Source organism: Pristiophorus japonicus, chromosome 12 (assembly GCF_044704955.1).
Source record: "Pristiophorus japonicus isolate sPriJap1 chromosome 12, sPriJap1.hap1, whole genome shotgun sequence".
NCBI classification, from domain to species: domain Eukaryota; kingdom Metazoa; phylum Chordata; class Chondrichthyes; family Pristiophoridae; genus Pristiophorus; species Pristiophorus japonicus.
This window is the reverse complement of record NC_091988.1, coordinates 177261-197131: the sequence shown is the minus strand read 5'-3', so window position 1 is coordinate 197131 and position 19871 is coordinate 177261.

Here is a 19871-nt window from a genome sequence, read left to right as displayed (position 1 = left end):
TGTGTTTCTGACAGCGAGGGGAGGGGGAGGAGGGGGGTAGAGGGAGAGAGAGGGGAGCAGAGGGAGGGAAGGGGGAGGGATGGGGGAGAAGGGGGAGGGGGGGAGAAGGGGGGAGGGGGAGAAGGGGATAAAGGGGAGAAAGGAGATGGGGGGGAGGTGATGGGGGAAGGAGATGGGGGGGTGGAAGGAGATGGGGGGGAAGGAGATGGGGAGAAGGAGCTAGGGGGGGAAGCAGATGGGGCGATTGTGGGGGGAAGGAGATTGGGGGGGGTGGAAGGAGATTGGGGGGGGGAAAGGAGAAGGGGGAAGGAGTCTGAACGGGCCGGGCCTGAGACTTCGGGCAGGGCCCGTCCCCAGCACCAGATTTACAGGTAGGTGGCGTTGGGTCGGGTCGGGGGGGTGGTGGGAGGGAGGTCGGTTCGGTTCAGGTCGGGGGGAGGGAGGGAGAGGGAGGTCAGGTCGGGGGGAGGGAAGTCAGGTCGGATCCAGTCCGGGGGGGGGTTAGGGGGCGGGGAGCGGGAGTCGGGTCGGGTCAGGAGGAAGCAGGAGCTGGCCGTGGGAGGAGCCTTATTCACGCAGCCCCAGTGAGGCCATTGGGCCAGGGCTAGGGGCTGCATGCTTCGGCCCCTCCCACACAGTTTTGGGCGCCTGGAGCTACTGCACATGCGCGCTCACTATAGCGCGCATGTGCAGAGTTCCCGGCACTGTTTTCAGCGCAGGGACCTGGCTCTGCCCCCATACAGCTTGTGCTGCGCTGCGCCGAGGGCCAGAGGACCTGCAGGGAGGTGGAGAATCTGGAGGGCTTTTTTAGGCGCACTTTGTGGCGCGAAAAACGGGCATCCAGGTCGGGACTGTGCCGTTCGAGGCGCGGCTCGAAACTTGGGCCCATTGAAACATAGAAAGTAGGTGCAGGAGTAGGCCATTCGGCCCTTCGAGCCTGCACCACCATTCAATAAGATCATGGCTGATCATTCTCTCAGTACCCCTTTCCTGCTTTCTCTCCACACCCCTTGATCCCTTTAGCCATAAGGGCCATATCTAACTCCCTTTTGAATATATCCAATGAACTGGCATCAACAACTCTCTGCAGCAGGAAATTCCACAGGTTAACAACTCTCTGAGTGAAGAGGTTTCTCCTCATCTCGGTCCTAAATGGCCTACCCCTTATCGATTAGACTGTGTCCCCTGGTTCTAGACTTCCCCAACATCGGGAACATTCTTCCTGCATCTAACTTGTCCAGTCCCGTCAGAACTTTATATGTTTCTATAAGATCTCCTCTCATCCTTCTAAACTCCAGTGAATACAGGCCCAGTCGATCCAGTCTCTCCTCATATGTCAGTCCTGCATCCCGGGAATCAGTCTGGTGAATCTTCGCTGCACTCCCTCAATAGCAAGAACGTCCTTCCTCAGATTAGGAGACCAAAACTGAGCACAGTATTCTAGGTGAGGCCTCACCAAGGCCCTGTACAACTGCAGTAAGACCTCCCTGCTCCTATACCCAAATCCCCTCGCTATGAAGGCCAACATACCATTTGCCTTCTTCACCACCTGCTGTACCTGCATGCCAACTTTCAATGACTGATGAACCATGTCTCGCTGCACCTCCCCTTTTTCTAATCTGCCGCCATTCAGATAATATTCTGCCTTCGTGTTTTTGCCACCAAAGTGGATAACCTCACATTTATCCACATTATACTGCATCTGCCATGCGTTTGCCCACTCACCTAACCTGTCCAAGTCACTGCAGCCTTTTAGCATCCTCCTCACAGCTCACACCGCCACCCAGCTTAGTGTCATCTGCAAACTTGGAAATATTACACGCAATTCCTTCATCTAAATCATTAATGTATATTGTAAATAGCTGGGGTACCCAACACTGAGCCCTGCGGCACCCCACTAGTCACTGCCTGCCATTCTGAAAAGGACCCATTTATCCCGACTCTCTGCTTCCTGTCTGCCAACCAGTTCTCTATCCACGTCAGTATATTACCCCCAATACTATGTGCTTTAATTTTGCACACTAATCTCTTGTGTGGGACCTTGTCAAAAGCCTTTTGAAAGTCATAATACACCACATCCACTGGTTCTCCCTTGTCCACTCTACCAGTTACATCCTCAAAAAAATTCTCGATTTGTCAAGCTGGATTTCCCTTTCATAAATCCATGCTGACTTGCACCGATCCTGTCACTGCTTTTCAAATGTGCTGTTATTTCATCTTTAATAATTGATTCCAACATTTTCCCCACTACTGATGTCAGGCTAACCAATCTATAATTACCCGTTTTCTCTCTCCCATTTTCTTAAAAAGTAGTGTTACATTAGTGTGACAACGTTTGCCATTGCCTATCCACGGTCAAACCTTTAAGTATCACTCGCCAGTCTATCCTAGCCAATTCACGCCTCATACCATCGAAGTTACCTCTCCTTAAGTTCAGGACCCTAGTCTCTGAATTAACTGTGTTACTCTCCATCTTAATAAAGAATTCTACCATATTATGGTCACTCTTCCCCAAGGGGCATCGCACAACAAGATTGCTAATTAGTCCTTTCTCATTTGCAGCATGCTCTTACCCCCCAACGGGACGGTAACAATAACAGACAACTGTAACCACCCTGCAGGGTGGATCATTACACAGGGAGAGGAACATCAGTGTAGCCCGACAGGAGAAGGCCAGGGAAGTAGTCAGGCTTGAAGAGGCAGACATGGATCTATATGTAGATGGGTCTCGACGCTCTATGGGACACCACGGACGGGCCGTGGCCGATAGCCGCGGACAGGTCAAAGGGGAAGGACGGGTCGAAGGGGGTCAATCAACTCAAGTGGCCGAATTAGTGGCTCTCACTGAGGCTCTGAGGCTGCCTCGGGGAAACAGAGTAAACATCTATACAGACACTCGGTATGCTTTTGGAGTAGTGTATGATTATATGACAGCCTGGAGCAGAGGGGGATACATGACCTCAGGAGGAGGGCCGATTGTTAAACATTTAGTGGAAGCCTCCCTCCTACCCCAGGAGTGTGTGATCAACATCAATAGGGGAATGCACGGGCAGATAAAGCAGCCAAGTTTGTGGCAGAGACAGGTGCACTGGCCGGGGAAGCCCAGGTCGGAGCATGTACAATCGGGCCTGAGGGAGGAAACATGCTTCAGCTACAGGGAGAAGCCACTCCACAGGAAAAGGAGGGGTGGAAGCAGAGAGGGACCCAACAAGGGACGGATGGGGTATGGAGGGAATGTGCTGGCCCCGGAATGTATCCAGGCGAGCCTATTAAATTGATACCACGGGTATGTCCATACAGGTAGAACCAACATGATAAGCTCCAGGTCCAGGTACTGGTGGTGGAAGGGAATGGGTAGAGATATAGAGGACCACTGTAGAAGGTGAGTGATATGTGCAAAATACAACCCAGGGGGGAAAGTAAAGGTCAGAATGGGACATCAGCCCCGACCGAAAGGCCCTGGGAAAACTTACAGATGGATTTTACTGGACCATTACCCAGCAACAAAGGGAAGACATACTGCCGAGTTATAATAGACCAGTTTACCAAGTGGGTATAGACTTTCACCACTAGACACCAAGGTACCCACTTCACAGGGAAGGTGATGAAACAGGCCTGCACTTTACTAGGGATCAGGCAAAAATATCCCACATCAAAGAGACTGGAAAGGGATGTGTAGACAGGATATCCCAAGTACTATTGAAGCTCAAGGCAACCCCGAGTCGGACGACAGGATTGACACCCTTTGAACTAAAACAAAGACAGGATACAGAAATGTGTAATGGAACTCTGTAAGCAGCTACATGATTTAAAGACACAGGCTAGAGATTAACAAATCACGGCCTGAGAGAACGACACTAAGGAACAGAAGGTCCAAACACCCCAAATAGGCAGTCAGGTGATTACCCCAGAGAGGTCCAGGCTGGCACCCAATGGACCCGACCCTATCAGGTAATAATGGTAAGTTATGGTAGTTATAAGGGGTATCGGTAAGTGGAAACACTGGACCCAGGTAAAAAAGCATGGTCACTAGCTAACCGGGAAATATTGTTTTTTGCAGGACTCTAGTGCTCGTGGGAACAACGTGGGGTAATGCAGCCTCATATCAAGGACAACAGGCTGAGGGACGGCAAGGCCTGTATTACAGGGACTCGGGCAACATTAGTTTAATAAAGAATTAAAAACACTGATGGTGACGGACGGAGCAACAGTAGAGTTAAATAACGGGCATAAAACAACGTAACAAGGAAACAAAACCACATTGGGGATAGGCCAGTAATACGGGATCCATAATTAGTGGGAATAAGACCGCGGGGTGTTTTATAATCAGGAGGTACAGAGATACTGCCCCCAGGGGAAGGGGGTACAGACTTCACTCAACATCTATGAATGGTGGTGGAGGGATATCTCCCGAGATAGACCCATCATCACGGCCCCACCCACTACTTCAGCAACAGTGAGCAGTACCAGGGTCCCGACCATCACACCCCCAGTGCCACAAACATGTCCAACTCTGAACGCTGGGGCAAAAGGGGGATTGGTAAGGCAGATAAGGGTAAGATACACTTCGGGGTACGTTAGCGAATAATTACTGTATTCCTAAACTTAAGCACCATAACCACACCCAACTTCTGTGGGTTAAACACTATAAACCAGTATAGAAACCTGACCCTGCGAGCACTTAAAGGCCCGGAATCAAAAACCATGAAGTTTAATGTGGAGAGAGGATCAGGTAAAAATTTGGACCGGGGAAAAAGAGGGATACTGGAAGTGGTACACGGCAGGATACACGGGGGTTACACGGGGGATACACGGGGGATACACGGCGGGATACACGGGGTATACACGGCGGGATACACGGGGGATACACGGCAGGATACACGGCAGGATACACGGGGGATACACGGCAGGATATATGGGGGATACACGGCAGGATACTCAGCGGGACACACGGGGGATACACGGCAGGATACACGGGGGATATACGGCGGGATACACGGGGGATACACGGCGGGATACACGGGGGATACACAGGGGATACACGGCAGGATACACGGCAGGATACATGGGTGATACACGGGGGATACACGGCAGGATACTCAGCGGGACACACGGGGGATACACGGCAGGATACATGGGGGATACACGGGGGATACATGGCGGGATACACGGGGGATACACGGCGGGATACATGGCAGGATACATGGGGGATACACGGCAGGATACACGGGGGATACACGGCGGGATACACGGCGGGAAACACGGGGGATACACGGCGGGATACACGGGGGATACACGGCGGGATACATGGGGGATTCACGGGGATACACGGCGGGATACACGGGGGGGATACATGGCAGGATACATGGGGGATACACGGCAGGATACACGGGGGATACACGGCGGGATACACGGCGGGATACACGGGGATACACGGCGGGATACACGACGGGATACACGGGGGATACACAGCAGGATACACGGCGGGAAACACGGGGGATACACGGCGGGATACACGGGGGATACACGGCGGGATACACAGGGGGGATACACGGCTGGATACATGGGGGATACACGGGGATACACGGCGGGATACACAGGGGATACACGGGGATACACGGCGGGATACACAGGGGATACACGGGGGATACACGGCGGGATACACGGGGGGGATACACGGCTGGATACATGGGGGATACACGGGGATACACGGCGGGATACACAGGGGATACACGGGGGATACACGGCGGGATACACGGGGGGGATACACGGCGGGATACACAGGGGATACACGGGGATACACGGCGGGATACACAGGGGATACACGGGGGATACACGGCGGGATACACAGGGGGGATACACGGCTGGATACATGGGGGATACACGGCGGGATACACAGGGGATACACGGGGATACACGGCGGGATACACAGGGGATACACGGGGATACACGGCGGGATACACAGGGGATACACGGGGGATACACGGCGGGATACACGGGGGGGATACACGGCGGGATACATGGCAGGATACGCAGGGGATACACGACAGGATACACAGGGGATACACGGCGGGATACATGGCAGGATACACGGCAGGATACACGACAGGATACACAGGGGATACACGGGGGATACACGGGGGATACACGACAGGATACAAGACAGGATACACGGGGATACACGGGGGATACACGGCGGGATACACGGGGGGATACATGGCGGGATACACGGCGGTATACACGACGGGATACACGGGGGTACACGGGGGATACACGGCGGGATACACTGGGGATACACGGCAGGATACACGGCGGGATACACGGGGATACACGGCGGGATACACGGGGAATACACAGCGGGATACGCGGGGGATACACGGGGGATACATGGCGGGATACACGGGGGATACACGGCGGGATACACGGGGGGATACACGGCTGGATACACGGCAGGATACACGGGGATACACGGCGGGATACATGGCAGGATACACGGCAGGATACACGACAGGATACACAGGGGATACACGGGGGATACACGGCGGGATACACGGCGGGATACACGGCAGGATACACGGCAGGATACACGACAGGATACACAGGGGATACACGGGGGATACACGGCGGGATACACGGCGGGATACACGGGGGATACACGGCGGGATACATGGGGGATACACGGCAGGATACACGGCGGGATACACGGGGGATACACGGCGGGATACACGGTGGATACACGGGGGATACACGGTGGGATACACGGGGGGATACATGGCTGGATACACGGGGGATACATGGCGGGATACATGGCAGGATACGCGGGGGATACACGACAGGATACACAGGGGATACACGGCGGGATACATGGCAGGATACACGGCAGGATACACGACAGGATACACAGGGGATACACGGGGGATACACGGGGGATACACGACAGGATACAAGACAGGATACACGGGGGATACACAAGGGATACACGGCGGGATACATGGGGGATACACGGCGGGATACATGGGGGATACACGGCGGTATACACGACGGGATACACGGGGGTACACGGGGGGTTACATGGGGGAAACACGGCGGGATACACTAGGGATACACGGCGGTATACACGGCGTGATACACGGGGGGTATACGGGAGGGTACACGGGGGATACACGGCGGGATACACGGCGGGATATACGGGGGATACACGGGGGATACACGACGGGATACACGGGGGATACATGGCGGGATACACGGGGGATACATGACGGGATACACGGGGGATACACGGCAGGATACACGGGGGATACACGGCAGGATACACGGGGGATACACGAGGGATACACGGGGGATACACGGGGGATACACGGGGGATACACGGCGGGATACACGGGGGATACACGGGGGATACATGGCGGGATACGCAGCAGGATACGCAGGGGATACACGGCGGGATACACGCCGGGATACACAGGGGATACACGGCGGGATACGCAGGGGATACATGGCGGGATACACGGCGGGATACACGGGGGATACACGGCGGGATACACGGGGGATACACGGGGGATACACGGCGGGATACGTGGGGTTACATGGCGGGATACACGGCGGGATATCCCGGAGTCGCTGGACGCCCTTGGAAAAACCCGGGTGAGTATAAAAAATTTTAAATTATAAAGGGTGTGGAAGGTGGATGCTGGTTGATCGACACGAGGAGACGGTCTAATATCTCAAACGCCTAGCCTGAGCCAGAACTAAGAGGACTTTAGTCCCACGTGACGGCCAGGAACTAAGTAGGCATAGGGAACACACTTAGACCGTGGGATCGTGCTACTGAGCGACACTTCCCAGACCCAGTAGTGTGATTTGAAAGTATACCCCGGAGACCAGGCGGTGCACAGCGACCAACGGAAACCAAACCTGTGAACAGGGTCGGACTGACAGACAAAACGGTGGTAGGTAGTCGTTAAGGAGGCGTGGGGCACTGCGGGAATTGCTTAAACGCGTTTTAAGAATTGTATAAGTTTGTGTAACAGCAGAACTTGTGACCTGACAGTAGCCAGGAGACGGTCTACTACAAGTTACGCTAGGTAGAAAGCGGACCTCTGAGAGTAGATTCCTAACGTTTCTAGTCCTACCCAGGAATGGCCAATAAAGTAAATAACCTCGAGTGGGGACCAGAAGGGTCCCTTACCCACCACCTGGCGGAAAAACAAAAGAAACTAATTGAGAAGATGATTAAGTCAGGATGGGACCACCAGGACCCACCAGCAAATCAGCGGGAATGGTGGGAGAAGGAAAAGAAAGATAAAAATGAAAAGGCTGTGGTCTTGATACTGCGAGCCCATGTAAAATTAACAGAGGAAGTAAATCAATATGTAAGAAATTTAAAAAAAAACCTGATAGTGATTATCTTAAGTGAAGTATGGATCCAAGAATAGAGCCAGCTAAACAATAAACTTTGTTGAATGAAAAGAGACTTTTGTGAATGTCTGTCTAGGAATAAGATAAAGAACAGAGAAGGGAAACTGTAATGCCTTTAAAAAAAAAGAAGCCTGTGTGGGTGTGTCGAGGCTGCAGGCCGGGGAAGTACACTCCCATTTTCCTTTGTGTAAAACCTTGACGCAAAAGCTTCTAGCTCAGTAAAAAAAAAGAGTTACAAAATTTGAATTGGGATTTTGAGATATTAAGAGAAGGCACAGCAAAATACTGAGATGGATTCAACTAAAAAAAAGAAAATAATTATTAAATTAAATCTCTTAAAGAAAAAAGGAGAAATAAAATTAAAAGGTTTGGAAACAAACTAGAAATACCTTCACGGATCAGATCAAACTCCTGGGCGAGTGGCGAGCTATCTGCGAAGGTGTAAAAGGGACTTTTGAAAACAGCAAACTTTAGCAGTTTAGAAAAAACATTGTAACGACCTTGAAAGTGGAATTTGAGATAACGAAAAGCAGTCCTCAAAGCCTACGTGCTAGACTCTGTTCCAGTTATGGAGAAAAGAAAAAGATAAAGACGCAACTTTGAAAGTAAACAAATTGAACGAATTTGAAAGAAAAAGTTGCCTTCGATTGTCTGATGATTTTAAATTAACAAATTTACAGAGTCACGAGCCCTCCGTGTAAAATATTATTTGAAGAAAGGTGATCTGAAAAAAAAGACGTGACGCACTAATTAGGTGTTGAAAAAAGGGGGGGTGTTTGTGATGGAAAAAGACACAACTTACTAAATACTAGTTGATATTGACTGTGAAAAAGATATTGGTTTAATTGGAAAAAAAAAATTTTGGAGGAGGTAAAAGACACTCTACATTGATAATGATTTTAAATTACGAGAAAGTTTCACTGTAGTTTGAAAAGATTTCCAAAATGGACAGTGTTTATCAAGAAAAGTCAGAACAGTCTAAACAAGCAGGAGAGTTTTGAAAATAGCGAGGAGAAAAGATCTAAGCTATGCGAACTCAGCACAGAAAAAACTGGGAATTAGAGAATCTTACTGAATTTTTAAATTCTTATAGAAAATGGAACTGGCATGGATGTTTAGATTTTGTGCTGAGAGAGAAATAAAACACAAGATTTGCCCAGTGAACGGGACTGTAAAAAAACCCGAAATGTTGGAATGTATGAAAATAACGAGAAGAAAAGATCTAAGCTATGCGAACTCAGCACAGAAAGAAAAAATGGAACTGGCACAGAAGTTTAGATTTTGTGCTGAGAGAGAAATTTTTAAAAAAAATTGAATTTCAGTAAACAAAATAGCTATTAAAAATGTGTGGTCTCGTTTTAAATCAATTAAAAAAAAAATTCTTTGGCAAGTACTTGAATTAGAAGTTAAGAAAAAATTGGAGTTTAATCTAAAATGCTGTCTTTCCTAATGAGAAAATTTTTATTCTAACGGCTTTATTAATGATTTCTGCTGTTTTAACGGATTCCTAATTTCTAAGCAAGTTTTGAAGGCACAAAGACTTAAAAAAAAACGAAATTCGGATGATTACGCAAAGTCACGTAATGACATCAGGTCTTCTTACAAATCTGTAAAGGAGTTAACCCTTTCCATTGACAGCTGTTTTACACTGGACCTTACCAATTTGAATTAAAATAAAGAAGACTCACCTGACAGACAGAGGAAATGGTGGGATATTCAGAATAAAAATAAAACGGAACTAGCTGGTCAAGAGTTAAAAGCTAAGATAAACAGGCTGGAAGAGATGTTTAAAAAAAAACAAGACCAGACGGATAGTGCAGTGCGCAGTCATAGCACCATCACCTATGGCAATAGAGCCAATGTACCCCACGGGGGGTAGGTGTAGTCCACAAACCCAACCTAACAGTAAAGCAGACTGTGATGTTTGGAGGAATAGTGGTGGCATTGGTGTTGATTGGAGTTTGGATAATATCGATATAGATGGGTCATCGTGCAGGCTCGAGCACAGCAGGCTCAAATGCAAAACCGACAGCAGCCCAGACAGGGACATGAAGGGATAGAGATGGTACGACTATAAAGAATATGGATAACCTAAGCCTTACCTCCGATTCCACAGAGTGACCGTGACACAAGTAGACCAGAACCTAACACCTGGTGACGACCTGGTGATGACACAAAGATTAGTGGGAAAGCGGGTTGTGTAGAGGACACAGAGAGGCTGCAAAGAGATTTTGATAGGTTAAGTGAATGGGCTAAGTTTTGGCAGATGGAATACAATGTTGGAAAGTGTGAGGTCATCCACCTTGGGAAAAAAAACAAAAAAAGGGAATATTGTTTGAATGGGGAGAAATTACAACATGCTGCGGTGCAGAGGGACCTGGGGGTCCTTGTGCATGAATCCCAAAAAGTTAGTTTGCAGGTGCAGCAGGTAATCAGGAAGGTGAATGGAATGTTGGCCTTCATTGCGAGGGGGATGGAGTACAAAAGCAGGGAGGTCCTGCTGCAACTGTACAGGGTATTGGTGAGGCCACACCTGGAGTACTGCGTGCAGTTTTGGTCGCCTTACTTAAGGAAGGATATACTAGCTTTGGAGGGGGTACAGAGACAATTCACTAGGTTGATTCCGGAGATGAGGGGGTTACCTTATGATGATAGATTGAGTAGACTGAGTCTTTACTCGTTGGAGTTCAAAAGGATGAGGGGTGATCTTATAGAAACATTTAAAATAATGAAAGGGAAAGACAAGATAGAGGCAGAGAGGTTGTTTCCACTGGTCGGGGAGACTAGAACTAGGGGGCACAGCCTCAAAATATGGGGGAGCCAATTTAAAACCGAGTTGAGAAGGAATTTCTTCTCCCAGAGGGTTGTGAATCTGTGGAATTCTCTGCCCAAGGAAGCAGTTGAGGCTAGCTCATTGAATGTATTCAAGTCACAGATAGATAGATTTTTAACTAATAAGGGAATTAAGGGTTACGGGGAGCAGGTGGGTAAGTGGAGCTGAGTCCACGGCCAGATCAGCCATGATCTTGTTGAATGGCGGAGCAGGCTCGAGGGGCTAGATGGCCTACTCCTGTTTCTAATTCTTATGTTCTTATGTTCCTATGTTCTATGATCTGTTTAAAATTTTCGATAAAACACTCACCAAGATGGGACCGCAGTGGTGACTTCGACTCTGGGGACTCATGATACTGGGAACCTCAAGACCCACGCAAACACTGGATGATACCAACGGATTGCAGCGCACTCAGGAAATAAACAACTACATGAACTATGGAGTCTTGTTAAATTTAACGGATGGAATGTGCATCCCAGCGACTAAGGATTGGAGCAAGGACAGGACTTATTTTAATGCATGGTTACAAGTGAATCCGAAAGAACCGGGTATGTGTACAGTGCTCCACGGGTATAAGGAGCAGCTGCATTAAATGGAGGGATGCCAAAGGGCCCGATGAATGTACCTTCGGCACAATTTGCGCGCCTCCGGGGCAGTCCCAGCAATCAGTCATCCGCAAAAAGGGAGTGGGGCTGTGTGGGTACTATGAGGAGGTGGGAGTGGCTGCAATATCGCTGTATGTGGGCTTCTCCCCTTCGCCGAGGTCACGCCCTGTACATTGCCCGAGGAACTGCCTTGTCCAATAAATACCAAGGGGCCAGAAAATGGGATTGTAATGTACAACGAAGGGGAATTATTGTATGATAATGTTAAACATGAAATTGTGCCTGTCCTGATCAATATTTCAGGCATCCAGATGCTGGAATACTATACAGAACGGTCAAGGAAAATGTACAATGCATTAAGTAGAGTTGTAATGCAGCAGGCTGCCGATGCAATGGGTGCCAGTAGGTTCCGAGGACAGGGGTCAGCTCCCAGGATAAAGAGGGGAATAGTTAATGATGTTGCTACCGGTTTCAATACAGGGACCTCCGTAGTAAACTCGATAGATATACAAGGGTTAAATGAGAGGGTGGAACAGCTTAGGGGGTGATGAAGGAGTTATTAGAAAGGGTGGAGCAAAACCAGGAAGACCAAGCCAACCTAGGAAAGGAGGGTGCCGAAATCCAGTTGGATGGCATCTCAGTCCTGGAAGATCACGCCAAAACCATCAATCACCTCATTGATAGAGAAAAAGAAGATACAGGAAAGCAAAGACAGGGGCAACTCTGTCACGCTTATGGTCTGTGGATGGTGGGACAGATCCGCCACAATCTCGATCAGATCCAATGTGGGGAGGTACCCGATTGGATAGACAGTTCACATTTAGCTCAGTTGGCTAACCAGAGGGGAACTCTGGATAATTGTACTCCGAAGGGACTGACCCGAGTATACCCAGTGATTCCAGATTGCCAGATGGGTAAGAATACTGGGATAGGGATAGTCCTGATATCCCTATAGCCACGCCGGACTCAGGGCCGTTCCCCCTGTACCAACTAGAGAATATCGGAGTAATACGGGAAAGTGTCTCCATACGTTACTATCTGACCACCACCTCCGCCGTTCGTCGAAACAATATACTTACCGGAATTTCCCTAACAGGATCACAGTATGTCCTCACCCGGTAGGCCGAGGTGAGCTAGACGAGTGCGGGTTTAACCGAACCGACGGATGTGTACTAGAAATAGTGCCCGCACACAGACACTTCGCGAGGGTAAGGGAAGATACTGCGTCTCTACCACAGAGCGTTCATACAGGCATAATGACCTGCAGTGCCCGATACCACAGCTGAACTTTTGCTTTGCGCCGCTACGATCTGTCACGATCGGGCAAGCGCTATCACCCAGGTCAGGCGCCGGAAGCCCGAAGTTATTGATGTAACCGATCAACTCTATGATCATTTGCAGGATTATGACGAGCCAGATCATGTCCCTATCCCACATCTAACCGAAGTATTACGGGAATTGAGGCTCAGGGTGGGTCAATCCGTAAAGCTCTACCACCAACTGCAAACTAAAATCAAAGTACTGGAAGAAAATATCGATGTAGACTTACAAAATCAGAGTTGGTGGAGAAAGGTCTGGGACTGGGGAATAAATGTGAACATCCATCCTTGGATTCGAATAATTTCACACGTACTGGTCGAGGTACAATTGATCTTAGCAATAACATGGGGCATAATGGCCTGCCAGGCATGCAGGCACCAAGCACAACGAAGAGGGACCCATGACCGGTCCCCAAATACTAAACAAGCCTGTCTAATAAAGGGGCAGGAGGATTTGGCCTTTGTCAATTTGATTTAAGCAACCGGGACTCCTGAAACCGCGTGACTGGCCAGCACGTTGAGGCAGGGAGTACCGGGCCGTGCACAAAATCTAATAAAGGTAGGGCGGTCCCTTTACCGAAAGGTGGGAATTGTTGTAGGCATTAGGCACCTGCTGAATATATCTAAACTCATATAGGTTTAAAGTGGACACATATAAAATGGCTGCCCCAGCATGATGGGAGCTCGGTTAGTCAAGCAATGAACTATTGACTGAGGCTGACCGAGCAATGACCCTGTGAGGCCCACTACCGGGAATGCCTTGGATCATCCACTTGAGACAAGATAACTATAACGAACCATTATTGTGCCTGGTATGGAATGTCCTTAATCAAGGACTTCGCACAGCAGAGCCCCGAGGAACAGAGATAAGGTGAGGCCCACCTCACATAACGAGGTCATTAATCAGCCCGAGTAACTGTAATGAACTATTGTAAAACATATAAATATCGATGAATTTCTTTGTTCGTCGTAGAGAGGTGCCTGGATCTAGACCAGAGGCTTCCTCCCCGCCGGTGTAATAAAAGGCTGTTTTGGCGTTGGAACCGACCCAGAGTGTCGAGTGATTCTTGCAGGAAAACATTCGCGCTAACAGTGGGATACACGGGGGATACACGGGGGATACACGGGGGATACATGGCGGGATACACGGGGTATACATGGCAGGATACATGGCAGGATACATGGGGGATACACGGCGGGATACAGGGCGGGATACATGACGGGATACACGGGGGATACACGGCAGGATACACAGGGGATACACGGGGGATACACGGCAGGATACATGGCGGGATACATGGTGGGATACATGGCGGATACACGGGGTATACACGGTGGGATACACGACGGGATACACGGCTGGATACACGGCGGGATACACGGTGGGATACACGATGGGATACACGGCGGGATACACGGGGGATACACAACAGGATACACGGTGGATACACGGTGGATACACGGGGGATACACGGGGATACACGGCGGGATACACGGGGGATACACGGGGGATACACGGTGGATACACGACGGGATACACGGGGGATACACGGGGGAGTTGCGACGGTAAACATTATAGACCTACACACGATCGATAATTGAGTTAACGCTCTAACACAAACCTTACAGGGATTGCTGGAAAGGGATGAGGATAATGAAAAGATACAGGCACAACTGGGTAATGGCGCAGAAAGGGAATTATTAGAAGTGGCCCACACATTGCAAGACCACGCCAGAACTATAAATTTGATGAATAGAACAGAACGGAACTTAAGTAAAAGCATACAGGTATAACTAGTATGTACAGGATATGGAGCATGGTTGCTCAATGGTATACAACATAACCGAGAGCAGCTTCAGAATGGAAAGGTGCCGGATTGGATAACACTCGATGTATTTACCAACTGGACCTTGGACAAAAACATGACTCATACCTGCGAGGTGCGGAGAAACAGTCATGCTTAGGTCCCAAAGGCTAGATGTGTAACTGGACATTTAAATATAATAGGTATTGTATTATCTATACCACAGTATGATGTGACAAAGGGAGATCCTCTGTACCAAGCAATGTAGGAGAAATAAGGAATCAAACTCACGTGTGGTACCATGACAAACCAGGAATGTAACTGAAGAGAACAACAGTACTCAGAGTCTCAGCTTAGATGATTGTTATAAAAATAACCAAGTTGCTCTGTTCGAGATCCACTACGAATGACCAAAGATGACTGTGGATACAACCAAGTGGACGGTTACACCTCGAGTATCACCCCCCTAACACAGGACTACTAAATTATCACTGTTCCACGAGGAAATGGAGATTGATGTGTGAGCACCACGGCAACGGAAATGAAGAAAGGAACACCTCTTGCACCATTATGGAGATTGATTCTGCTTTACTCCGCTTGAGGAGACAGATATAAAGGGGTTTATTATAACCCCTGAGCTAAGGGAGGAATGATTGATGGGACGATGATGGACATTACCTGAGGAGGTTATGTGAAGGCCATCGGGCTGCAAGGAAAACTGATACTGGAAGTGAAAGAGGAACAAACGCGACTGAATGGGAAACCATTCGCCAACATCGAGGGTACCCCGGGGGGGCAGGAATTCGGCAGGATACAGAATACCCGAAGTGGGGGAAAGATAGACACGAACTATCCTGGACTAAATGTACTGGTTGTAGTGCAAGGGACCTCACCTTGCTAGTACTATCCTGTAAAAAGGTGTAACCGACGTAAGAGGCAGGCCCTGGCCCGTACTATAGTTAAACATTGAATAAAGGGAAATCAGATAGTCTGGCAGAAAGGACTTACTTAATATAGCCTTGATGGGAAAACCAACAGGTAGATCCTGCAGCTCGGGAAGTAGCACTACTCAGGCGAAAGCACAACCCTGGAAGCTCACCCATGAGGGATTAATTGGGCAATGGCCTATCTGGGGCAAATAGCCAAGGGCCATTCGGGGGGAATTGTAAGGGATAAACTGGAAAAGTTGCAAATAGGTGGTCAGAATTATGCTGAAGGTAGTGAACTTATCAGCATCAGGAGGGTCTGTATAATTGCCTATGTATGTAACACTAGTTTATGTAGGTATAGCACAAATGTATAATGCATGAAACTGAATCCGTAACCTCTGTAATACTTAAACAGCAAAATCAGCAGTTGTTGATCAGAAGTCCCTGAGGAAGAGATAAGGAAGCCAGTTTAGGCGCCTATTATACTGCGGCAAAGGGCAAGTGATGGACCAACACCATCGAAGGTGGGCAATTGTATATACCACTCAGGGACAGTTTGATAAGAGTCGACACATCAATGTAACTTCGCTGATAGAATTAGACCCAGCGAGGACTTTGTAGGAGGGTGCTCCTCTCCAAAACCTGTATAAATTATACTTGAAACCTCTTGTACTTCCGAGGTTTTAGGCTGAACCTTCCCGTGCATTGCTCGTAATAAAACCGGTAAACCTGAGGTTTTGTTTGTTTACTTCCGTGGTGGTTATACAGTGGGAGCTGGGCGAGGTGTCGATTAACTATATCAGTTAGTCCACCTTGGGGGGGAAAAGCTCCCTTTTACCCCAACACCCCTTATAATGAAAATATCTAAACTCCACCCCCAACCGGAGCCATGTGATCTCCTGGGAGAGGCAAAAACCAGATAAAAACCCAGGCCAATTTAAGGAGAAAAAATCTGGGATAATTCCTCTCCGACCCATCCAGGCGATCGACACTAGTCCAGGAGATCACCCTGGCCGTATTCTATTCCCTGCAGTACTTACCATTATATCTGCGCCGTCCAACAAAAGGTCACCCAGTCTAATCCCAATTACCAGCTCTAGGTCCGTAACCCTGCAGGTTACTGCACCTTAAGTGCCCATCCAACCATCTCTTAAAAGTGGTGAGGGTTTCTGCATCCACCACTCTTCCAGGCAGCGAGTTCCAGATCCCCACAACCCTCTGTATAAAGAAGCCCCCCTCAAGTCACCGCTAAACCTTCCACCAACCACCTTAAAATGATGCACATGTGTAATAGACTCCTCCACCAAAGGAAATAGACCCTTACTATCCACTATGTCCAGGCCCCTCAATATTTTGTACAACTCAATGAGGTCTCCTCTCAATCTCCTCTGTTCCAATGAGGACAAACGCAGCCTATCTAATCTGTCCTCATAATTAAGATTCTCCATTCTAGGCAGCATCCTAGTAAATCTCCTCTGCACCGTCTCGAGTGCAATCACATCCTTCCTATAATAGGGCGACCAGAACTGCATGCAGTACATCGAAACATAGAAACATAGAAAATAGGTGCAGGAGTAGGCCATTCGGCCCTTCGAGCCTGCACCACCATTCAATAGCATCATGGCTGATCATTCCCTCAGTACCCCTTTTCTGCTTTTTCTCCAGACCCCATGATCTCCGTAGCAGTAAGGGCCATATCTAACTCCCTCTTGAATATATACAATGAACTGGCATCAACAACTCTCTGCGGTAGGGAATTCCATGGTTAACAACTCTCTGAGTGAAGAAGTTTCTCCTCATCTCAGTCCTAAATGGCCTAACCCTTATCCTTAGACTGTGTCCCCTGGTTCTGGACTTCTCCAACATCGGGAACATTCTACCCACATCTAACCTGTCCAGTCCCGTCAGAATCTTATGTTTCTATGAGATCCCCGCTCATCCTTCTAAATTCCAATGTATAAAGGCCCAGTTGATTCAATCTCTCCTCATATGTCAGTCCTGTCATCCCGCTAATCAGTCTGGTGAACCTTCGCTGCACTCCCTCAATAGCAAGAACGTCCTTCCTCAGATTAGGAGACCAAAACTGTACACAATATTCCAGGTGAGGCCTCACCAAGGCCCTGTACAACTGCAGTAAGACTTCCCTGCTCCTATAATCAAATCCCCTCGCTATGAAGGCCAACATACCATTTGCCTTCTTCACCGCCTGCTGTACCTGCATGCCAACTTTCAATGACTGATGAACCATGACACCCAGGTCTCGTTGCAGCTACCCATTTCCTAATCTGCCGCTATTCAGATAATATTTTGTCTTCGCGTCTTTGCCCCCAGAGTGGATAACCTCATATTTATCCACATTATTCTGCATCTATCATGCATTTGCCCACTCACCTAACCTGTCCAAGTCACCCTGCAGCCTCCTCACAGCTCACACTGCCACCCAGTTTAGTGTCATCTGAAAACTTGGAGATATTACACTCAATTCCTTCATCCAAATCATTGATGTATATAATAAAGAGCTGGGGTCCCAGCACTGAGCCCTGCGGCACTCCACTAGTCACTGCCTGCCATTCTGAAAAGGACCCGTTTATCCCGACTCTCTGCTTCCTGTCTGCCAACCAGTTCTCTATCCACATCAGTATATTACCCCCAATATCATGTGCTTTGAATTTGCACACCAATCTCTTGTGTGGGACCTTGTCAAATGCCTTTTGAAAGTCCAAATACACCACATCCACTGGTTCTCCCTTGTCCACTCTACGAGTTATATCCTCAAAAAATTCCAGAAGATTTGTCAAGCATGATTTCCCTTTCATAAATCCATGCTGACTTGGACCGATCCTGTCACTGCTTTCCAAATGCGCTGCTATTTCATCCTTAATAATTGTTTCCAACATTTTCCCCATTACTGCTATCAGGCAAACCGGTCTATAATTATCCGCTTTCTCTCTCCCTCCCTTTTTAAAAAGTGGTGTTACATTAGCTACCCTCCAGTCCATAGGAACTGATCCAGAGTCGATCGACTGTTGGAAAATTATCACGAATGCATCTACTATTTCTAGGGCCACTTCCTTAAGTACTCTGGGATGCAGACTATCAGGCCCCGGGGATTTATCGGCCTTCAATCCCATCAATTTCCCTAACACAATTTCCCGCCTAATAAGGATATCCTTCAGTTTCTCCTTCTCACTAGACCCTCGGTCCCCTCGTACTTCTGGAAAATTATTTGCGTCTTCCTTCGTGAAGACAGAACCAACGTATTTGTTCAATTGGTCTGCCATTTCTTTGTGTCCCATTATAAATTCACCTGATTCTGACTGCAAGGGACCTACATTTGTCTTCATTAATCTTTTTCTCTTCACATATCTATAGAAGCTTTTGCAGTCAGTTTTTATGATCCCGGCAAGCTTCTTCTCGTAATCTATTTCCCCCCCTCTGAATTAAACACTTTGTCCTCCTCTGCTGAATTTATATGCCTCTTCCTTGGATTTAACACTATCCTTAATGTCCCTTGTTAGCCACGGTTGAGCCACCTTCCCCATTTTATTTTTACTCCAGACAGGGATGTACAATTGCTGAAGTTCATCCATGCGATCTTTAAATGTTTGCCATTGCCTATCCATTGTCAATCCTTTAAGTATCACTCGCCAGTCTATTCGAGCCAATTCACGCCTCAAACCATCGAAGTTACCTTTCCTTAATTCAGGACCCTAGTTTCGGAATTAACTGTGTCTCTCTCGATCTTAATAAAGAATTCTACCATGTTATGGTCACTCTTCCCCAAGGGGCCTCGCAGCTGTGGCCTAACCAAAGTATTATACAATTTACGCATAACCTTGCTGCTCTTATATTCTATGCCTCGGCCAATAAAGGCAAGCATTCCGTATGCCTTCATAACCACCTTATCCACCTGGCCTGCTAATTTCAGGGATCTGTGGACAAGCACTCCAAGGTCCCTTTGT